The 10,074-nt window shown below is 40.2% G+C and overlaps 1 long non-coding RNA gene across 1 annotated transcript; it reads right to left on the reverse strand.

The window, feature by feature from the left end:
- Positions 1-7,549: 7,549 nt before the first annotated feature.
- On the reverse strand, positions 7,550-8,237 carry LOC129751293 (uncharacterized). The gene is made up of 3 exons (XR_008738667.1): positions 8,055-8,237; positions 7,879-7,979; positions 7,550-7,813 (listed from the first exon to the last, which is right to left on the reverse strand). It is a non-coding gene; the product is annotated as an uncharacterized LOC129751293 (long non-coding RNA).
- Between the last annotated feature and the right edge of the window lie 1,837 nt (positions 8,238-10,074).

A 10,074-nucleotide genomic window follows, 5' to 3' on the forward strand; every position in this document is an offset into this window, starting at 1 on the left:
TGTCCTGCCCAGCGTATCCGTGTCCATCCTTCGCAACCTTCTGGATACTGAGTTCGCCCTAGAGTCGCTTGAGTTCTTGGTTCATCCTTCGTCCCACACTCCGTTTTTCTGCACGCCGCCAAAGATGGTTCTTAACACTTGTCGCTCGAATACTCCGAGTGTGCGCAGGTCCTCCTCGAGCAATATCCATGTCTCGTGGAGAACAACCGGTCTAATGAGCGTCATGCACAGGTTACACTTCGTGCGAGGGATAAGTCTTCTCGCCCGAAGTTGCTTGTGGAGTCCATAGTAGGCACTACTTCTGCTGATCATTCGCCGCCGGATCTCACGGCTTGTGTCATTGCCTGCGGTCACCAGTAAGCCAATAAAGACAATGTTTTCGACTATCTCCATCGATCGTTACGTAATAATCATTAACCCAATCCTTCCTGCTTCGTGTTTCAGTTTGAGGTAGATGTCCTCCAGGGCCGCAGATGATCTGCCGACTATATCAATGTCGTCGGCAAAGCAGATAAATTGACTGGATCTGTTGAAAATCAGGCCCCGCATCTCGCCAACAGCTCGTCAAATAACTGCATGATTCGAATGAACTCGACAATTCACCCGAAATCCTCACACAGCACTGCGTTCTATCTATCGTCGCCTTGATCAGTCTGGTCAGCTTCCCGGAAAAGCTGTTCTCGTTCATGATTTCCCATAGCTCGTCACGGTCGATCATGTCGTGTGCGGCTTTGAAGTCGATGAATAGATGGTGCGTAGGGACTGTAAGCGTCAGATAACACTTCCATCGAGGTGGTAGGGATTGATCGCGGTTTAATGTAGTTTTTTCAAAAATCAGTAGAATATCGCAGTGAGTGACTAGTGTGTGTGAAGTTTTTCCCCAAAAATCCGCCTTCGATGCAACGAACGACTGCGCAAAAACGTCAACAGCATGCAGCCCGATTGGTTTGTCATCTCACAACCAGAGGGCCAACATGGATAGTCGATGCTTCCGGGTATTCACACGGTCAAATGCGGCTTCCTGGTGCTGGCTCACTTTGCTAAAAACCACCGCGGTGTACACACAAGCAACTACAAACTTTGTAAGTGCAAATAACAGCCAGACACCAGATAAGCCAACCGCCGCTTAACCGCCATTTTGCTCACGCCAAAAAAGGACGCGCGCTAATGTTAGTGTCTCCTTACTACAGGACCCCTTTGTTTGGGACAAAAGACCGTGGTTGGAATATCATTTTCCCTCCAACTACGAGGGGAATAACCGCCACCGAGCTTCGGTTAACCCACAATCAAGGGACTCGGTCGGTCGTCTATCCTGAACCCTACGAATCGACCGGCACAGTGGACCAGACACCAGTTGAAGGCCTCTGCCAACACGAATCGTGATCTAATACGTATCGGAGGTGCCATCATCGACCGTCAAACACGGAAGCTGATTCCGTTACATCGTAATTCTTACCATGTAGGAGTGGGCAGCATCCACAAGGGCTTGGCCCTCCAGGTATCGTACCCTTTTTTGTAAAAGATCTGTGCAGTGCATACGGTAAATAAAACACTATTGTCGAGCAGTGCAATCTTGGGTTTTTTTTTCTGAGTGCATTCTGGAAGCTCCCTGCAATTTTGTTTGTAAGCGTGCCGCCCTGAGGCCTACAAAGGGAATCTCTTACACGCCGGTGGGAGTGGTAGGTTTAAGACTTACAGGACATGGTGTTCACGGCATTTTCGGAGGATTTGCCGTAATGTGAAGATCTGGTCCGTCGTAGACCATCCCTCCATGAAGCCAGCCTGATGACTTCCCACGAATCTGTTTACTTGTGGCTTTCGGCAGCGGAGTAGGATTCTGGACAGCACTTTGTAGGCGGCATTTAGGACAGTGATCGCTCGGTAGTTCTCACGGTCCAATTTGTCGCCCTTCTTGTAGATGGGGCATATTCCACCTTGCACCCATTAATCCGGTAGCTGTTCTGTGTCCCAGATCCGTACTACAAACGGTTTAGGCAATCGGTCTGCTTGTCTGGGACAATTTTATGAGCTCAGCTGCGATGCCATCCTTCCCAGCCGACTTGTTACTAATTTAGCTGGCCAATGGCTTTCCTTAACTTCACTCAGCCTTGGAAGTGGCTCTTCTACGTCGTTACGCCGCTACGCCGGCGATGTACCTTCCTCCACCGCCTTGATCTCCTGCATGTCCGCCGTTCAAGTTTTCATCGAAGTGCTGCTTCCACCTTTTGACCACCTCACGATAGTATGTCAGGATGCCTCCTTCCTTATTCCGGCACATTTCGGCTTGCGACCCGAAGCCTTTGCGGGATGCGTTTAGTTTCTGATAAAACTTTTGTGTTTCTTGGGAACGATACAGCTGCTCCAGCTCCTCCTCCTTCAGGCGCTTTTTCTCCTGGAAAAATCCGACTCGCTGCCTCCTCCGCTGTCGATGATTTTCCACATTTCGACGAGTGACTCTTTGCACTACTGCCGCCTGCGGGGCATTCTCTTCGTCTATTCCAGCAGTTCTCGAGAGGGGCTACGTCAAGCTCGCACTCTGCCGGCAGCGCTGCTTCGAGAGATTGCGCGTAGTCTACCGTGACCTCAGGTTGCTCCAGTCGTGCGATATTTAACCGAGGTGGGCGTGTCGGTTTCTTATGTTGTACACTACGGAGAGTTTTAGCGCGCACCTTCACCATAACCAGATTATTATAATTGATAATTGAGATGAAAATATACAATTAGGTTTTTGGACAGACGGGCAATTTTTTCTTGGTGTCTAATTTACAATCACAGGCCGCGAAAATGGTAATCCATATTAACTGATCACTTTTTTGGGACATTGACGTTTGAAGTCAGCGGATTGAGATGGAAATTTTCTCATGTGAGTTTAGCTTGCCAATGCGATAGTAAAACCCGTTTATTGAAAAAAATTATATTTTAAAAAAGTTATATTATATCGACCACATTTTACTACTCTACTATGTACAACCTAAACCTATATTAAATCCACTATCTACAACTAAAAAACTTATATAAAGATATATTTTCATTTCAAAATTTGCTAATTTCAAAAGAATTTCGACATATTGAAAAAACATACATACGAAGGAAATATGGAAGTTAGTCACCTTCTACATGCTCATCGTTTTCAAACGCTTCATCGATGAGTTCCACCTCGTCCATCAACTCTTCAAGCGCATTATCTTCGTTACTGGTATTTAAAGAACTATCGGGATCATCAAAAACCAAAAATGACCATACCTTATCTGGATACTCCACAAATCTTTTTTTTTTATTCGCTGGCTTAGATTGATTGTACTTATCAGCGGATCTGAAGCGTCAAGGCGTTTATGTTGGCATTCAGCCGCTTCTTCTGCCAACATGCCAAGAGGAGCTGGTGAATGGAGAATTATGTCTCCCGCATGGGCAAGCACTTTATGAACGGTAGCAGGAACTTTAAACCAACTATAGATGTTTAAAAATAGCCGGTATGTTTCTTGACAATAGTCGTCAATTTTCTCAGGGTTGACAGGACCTTGGCAGTTTATGGTTATAAGTATTTTTCGAAACCTTATTATGATGTCCTTATCGATATCCAACACTTTACTCAAAAGTTCTGGTTTCTCGAAAGCTCTGCGACAAACGTTACCAGTTGTACTTGTGCCGGCACCTCCAGCTCTGGGTTGGTCGATGCGTACGTTGAAGGTGTGGTACATCCTCTCCCTTACCGCTGTTTTTCTTTCCAAGTATTCATTCTCTAAATTTTTATTTACCTGCCACTTTTTTATTTCCATTCTATACGATATGTGAAGAAGGCATTCAAAAAATCTCATCCAGGCATGCAATGGAGATATTCCATAGATCAACACGTCTGTATGAGGTAAAACGACGAACGCAAAGTTAATAACGACATATTGCCCATTAGATAAATCCAATTTTACCGGCAATAGTTGACCAAGCTCCATGTCTATAGAATTTTTCGCTTTTGATACTTGCTCTTTGGATTCTTTTACAAACTCTAGCTTTACTGGTCTACAGAAGCGGATGCTTTGCGGCATTAAATTATGCCACATAACGTTTTTTTTTTTTTTTGTTGTTGGTATTAAACAGCTGAATGGGGGTCGTTGTTACAGAAAAGACGTCGGAATCATCTTGTTGATCACCACTCGGTTCGCTGCTGTACCGTCGGTAACGAATCGTAATGCTTCGGCTACATCGTACACGTGCGAGAACCCAGGCTGTATCTGAACAATCTGCTCAAAGCATGCGTTGCCGAAAGTGTTGTGCTTTAAGCTGTAGCGAACCCAACCGACAGTTCGGTTTTCATCCCTTCATGCCTCCTGTTTCGAAAATAATTTCATCCTAACTGTCGGCTGCAGGGCGTGATAGTTTGGGCAGGACTGTCAGGGGTGACTGTCGTGCCCATACCGTACCCATGCCTGATCGTATGCGCTGCTGCTCGATTTCGAATAGATCGAACGAGCCATCTATTCGCACAGAGCAGTAGCATACGATCGGCGCGTAACGCGATGTGTGGTGCCGGCGCAGGTTATGCGAAAAGGGAAGGGGAGGGTGATTGGGGTGATCACCACCCGCAGTAGCTTCAAGCAAAAGGAATATTCATACGTTCGTTCGAAATTAACTCGGCCCGAGCGAATCTCGGCTACAGTCGGACGGAGTAAGTAGTACTGTCATGCGAAATTCAACGCATTGAAAACTGTCACGAAGATATTCCCAAAACTGCCACGAAGCTTAAACAATTTTCATACCCACGAACAAACTCTCGCATGGGGTAAAACGAGGCCTCACTGTACATCGCACGACCGCTCCTTTTAGAACTGTCGGGGAAGAAATATTCGGGAAGCTTTCACCGAGGTGCATGTGCGACTTTCGCAAGAATACTGTCGTTCGCCAGTACTTTTCGGAAGCCTGGTCATGAGTGCTTGCAATTTCACCTGTATACAAAAAAAATGCGTTTATTTAATATTTTCATTCGAAATGTTTAACTGTGCCTCGACTACGCTAAGTAAGGAATATTCAGCGTAGTCTAAGAAATTAAAGAAGTGAAAGGCTCACCCAACATACAAGATCAACCAACTTACCTTGATTTTTGAGCCTGTTTCTTCAAAGGATTCGACTGGCGGAAAACAAATATGTTTAATGCTTTGAATAACGTTATAGCATGGGAGTCTTGTCGGACTTTTTTTCACAATTTGCTCATAAGCATGCTCGGAAAAATCGCAATCTAAAAAAAAATCGAATGCCTCTTTCGGCGATATCAGCTCTCTCGAGTCATTCAAAGTAATAAGCATTTTAGAACTGTTTTCTTTATTTTCTAGCAAATGTCCTATAACTTTGACCACATTCGTGTCGCCTTTCCTATTCGCCACTTTTCTGGATACACGTAAGGCCTTTTCCACTGTGTCTACTGCTGGGTCTATGAGAATATCCGTTTTCATTCGCCCGCTTCGTTCTTTCAGATTTTCAAAGGGTTTTTGAGGGCGTCCTAGCTGTTTTCCGGTAGCGATAAATTGTTCCAAGCCAAACGGTTCATCGAGCCAACTTTATCTATTAAATCGATTACTGCAACGATGAACTTTTTTCCACTCACTACTGTATTGACTTGCCAACCTGCTTAGTTTCTTCCCCAGAGCCTCTACCTTTGTTTCAGGGCTTTTATACATTCCCCTTAACTTTTCAAGAGCATTTTCGGAATTTTGTTTTGGACGTTCATTTGGATTAAGCATTTTTAACATGCTTCTGATGTCAATTCCACTACCCATTTCTCAATACTTAATAAATCATTTAAAAAAAAAAAATATTAAAAAATAAAAATTAAAAACTATTGAAACCCGTACTACTAAAGACGTGATCAAGCTTACCTGGTGAAACAAGGATCAACTCTTCGATGGAACAGTTATAAAAATATTCCAAACACAGTAGAGTGTTAATGCACAAACAACAAACTTATCGTATTTTAGTTCAACACGTGTACTATCAACCAAAACTGCACTGAACATAAATCAAAACTTTGCAAACCATGGCTTACTATGACGTAGTCCTTTTTGCTGCTAATAGTGTTTGTGATACAATGCTGTTATACCACTTCCAATTTTTTATTTTCAGGATATTTTTTCCTGTCTCATTCGTAAAACCGACGCAAGTGTAACCTAATACAAACCAAAATACTTTCAAAATATCCTTTGATATCTAAAGAATATTTAGAGGTAAAACACTCGATCGAATTGAGCCTCTATATATATGCAAAATCATACATTAGTCATAAGTTGTATTTTTATTCAACATAAATTGCTAATTAAGCTAGTTAATGATTGGTGAGAAGATTCAATTTAAGTAAAAGACTGGTGGTTTCCGTTACTATACTACATTTTGGTTATTTGGTCAAAAATCCTATCATAAAGGGTGAGTAAACAATTATTTGCTTTAAAAAAGGCTTTTCAGGTTTTCAGATGCCATTTGAATATATCAATAACAGACATCGTATTATTTTTGGAAAACGAGTAAAAAGTACCCATTGTTTGTTTTTATCATATCTTTGATGGATGCAAGTATAAGCAACTAAATTTTCTTGCATTCGTTTAGTAATAGCCTAAGGCCTGTCCTAGAGGTGAAAAAAGTTTTGGGAAACGCAAGGCTTTTTTTTATAGATAAAAAAAGTAAAGAAATTTACAATCAAAAAATTACTCATTTTTTACACATTTTTTTAACCGTGCAAGAAAAAAAAATATTAAAAAAAAAGCATAAAAATCAAGCTTTCTAAAGATGTTTTGCAAATGGATGTAGCATTTTCCTTATAAGAATAACATTGAATTCAATATTAATGGACCATCAGCACATTTTTCAAAATTTTCAAAGTCTGGTGTCCGTGAAACAATAAGTACTCAAGATATTGATCTGAATAATTGAGTTAAATACATAGCTATAAACTAGTTATTGTCAAAAATCATTACATGAAAGTTGGATTTTAGACTTTTTACCGCCTCAATCCCCATAGTGGGCCGGTCATCATCCTGGTTGCTTTGTTGTTATTGATACACTATAGGTACAGCAATCATTTACAAAACTAGTTAAAAATGATTAGGGTAAATGTACCCGACCTTGGCACCTAAGGCATGGTTTACCCTTTTTTCGAGATTCCTACCTTCCTGTTGAGTGCACCATATAACATCATTTGAAGAATTTACTTGCTAACATGCTTAGAGTTCAACAAAAATATGTTTTCTCTATGGAACTTTCATTAATGTGAGTAAAATGCATGCAAAGTACTCACTGCGGTGCTCCAATTGCTTGGCCGCCGTACCAATTGTTTGCCGTTTCGATGATCCGATTCTTGGCCACCAGCAAAGTGCAATAGATCTTTACCAACAATGCTCAATTGACAGTTAACAGAATCTTTGGCTATTCTGAATATAACACGCTAACTTTTGGCTACCCCTTAACGAATACTTTTGACCCGTTATTGAATAAGACTGGGAGAACTCCTTTTTTCGGATAAAACCCCTTTACCCTTTAAGGGGTACTCAGTATGATAACGCCTTAGCGGGTCAAAACTACCCCTTATTTGAAACGCTTGCGCTGGATAGAGATGTGAGCAGTGGCTTGTTGAATGGAATAAAAAGCAATGAAATGTCTAATCAAAATAAAACTGAATTACTATATTTAAAAACATCATGTATTATTTGGAATAAGATTGTTCATTAATAATTATAGGAAGTTTTTAAATGCCGGTCCTCCGTTACGATTTTTTTGTCCGGAATTCCCATTTGCCCTGGACGTTTTCCTAGCGGTAGCGGTATCGAGATGACGAAAACTGAAAGAAAATTAAACTTTTTGTAATATGAAAATTGCTTAATAAATTTGAAGGAAAATGCTTACGTTAGAATCCGACAACATCGGCTGGCTTGAAGTGCCGATACGAAACCGTCTTTGTGCTGCAAATTAGGTGATGAAACACCATTTCCTAGTTCCAAGATCATCTGTAGCGGGAATTATTCAAATTAATATCTTAATGTTCATGAATAATGTCTACATTAAATAATAATAAAACTTACCACGATTCACGACCGCAAATGAAACGTTTGAAAAATGACAAGATTGAAAACTACCCTTTTTGAAGGGAATCAAGCCTTCCGAAATAAGGGGTAATATTGATCCGTTAAAATGACCCTTTATTTGACAGATAGTGGAGGTTCTCAATAACGGGTCAATTTTACGCCTTTAAGGGGTAGCCAAAAGTTAGCGTGAAGGCCACTGACAGAATGACGTCAGCTGAGCGTAAAGTCCTATGCGACGATGGAACACCGGGCGCCACTCATACAACAAAAAGGCTTTTGAAAACATTGATGAAATTTGGTTGAAAGGGAAGCACAAAATAAGCTTTCATTTCAAAAAGCCGGAAGTCCAGAAATTCCGCAATGCGATTGCGACACATAGGGTTATTTTCACTACCAAACAACTGTCTTCATATTGTGGAGTTTGACTTCATAAAGTAAGAAATTGAAAAAATCCTTAAATGGTAATTTAAAATTTTGCCCTTTTGAATTTGTTAGCTGAGATTATGAGCTTCTAGCAAAAGCCATCTCGAATACCCGGGGCGTTGCGCAGTGGTTTTACACGCCAAATAGATGTTAGAATGTAAACCTTGCTAAAACATTTTTTTTAATTCGACTCACATCAAATATTTCAAGGAATAATTGGAAAGCAAACGATATTTTCCTGAACTTCCAACTTCTGTTTTCATGAAAAAAATTAGAACAAAAATCCAAAAAATTAAATCTGAGTAGGTATATGGTTCCCAAGCAAAAGAAAACGATTCCAAAACTCAATTAATTATGTATTATATATACTAAAGTCATGAATTGCCATCGATATAACAATTTTTAAATAAGAAAAAACATCTTAAGTCTTGTGAGATGCTTAATTTTATTTAGTTTTTTTTTAATATTTCGAACCACTGTGTTCTGTAGGAGACCACGTGGCTTTTGCTCGGCAGACTGCAATGCAAATGCTGTTCGCACGCATACCAGTGTACCTTCGATTCATGGTTCCCAAATAGCGATTTTTGCATTTTCAATGCTCGGATATGACTTTTAGTTAGTCGAATCACTTATGTTCTCCAACTTATTTTGAAGCTTAATTTGATAGAAACGGTCTTATCATACGACCCAATTAGTATGAAAACATTTGTGCGTAGTTTTAAATGAAGTTTTAGGGAAAACATCAGCCCAAAAATACCTCTTTAATGAACATGTATTTTTTCCAGCTTCCAACACTGGTGGAGTATTTCGATTGAAGTTGCATGCCAAGAAAAGGAAAAAAAATAGTTTTAAATTTTTATTCAAAACCTAAATAAATATTTACTCTTTAGTCTTTCTAGTTTTTTTGGATTTTTTACCGAGTTTTACTGTAAGCATGAGTATTTATTGCGAATTTTTCAAATAAATGTCCGCGTTTGAAATCGAATGTGAATTTAACAGTTGCACTAGAAAGGTGAGTTCATCTGATTTTCATACTGTGATTTCCAACATAATTTCCTCGGATGCAGATCGAAAAAAATTAACTTCTTTATTAAAGTACAAACAATCAAAAAATTCGGTATGCACAAATTTGAAACAAATTATTCTCTTCGCAATGAAAATATATTCAAAATTTTTTAAGCTCAATTTGGACCTGAAAAACATGAAAAGATATGTTGGCATGCCAAGAAAAGGATCATGCCAAAATAGGGCTCACTTACCCTAATGATCTTTATCCAGACAGTGGACCATTCGTTTACCATTTTCACTAAATTTTATGACATTTTCTTACTTACTTACTCAATGATCCCGCGCCGATCCTCCGGTGCATAGGGCCGTGGTAAAAGACCTCCACTGTTGACGATCCGGAGCCAGCGTCTTCACTTGGTCCCAGTCAAGATTCTTTTCGGCAAGCTCAAAAAAATCGATGAGGAAAAAAGAGAGTGAATAGTGAGTGAAAAACGTTATGGATTGAAAAAGTTGTATTAGATGATAGATGATATTGATCTAATAAAAAAATCCTCTTTCGAAATTCCACACTAATCGAAAAGGGTAG

The sequence above is a fragment of the Uranotaenia lowii genome, chromosome 3 (genome assembly GCF_029784155.1).
Source record: "Uranotaenia lowii strain MFRU-FL chromosome 3, ASM2978415v1, whole genome shotgun sequence".
NCBI lineage: Eukaryota > Metazoa > Arthropoda > Insecta > Diptera > Culicidae > Uranotaenia > Uranotaenia lowii.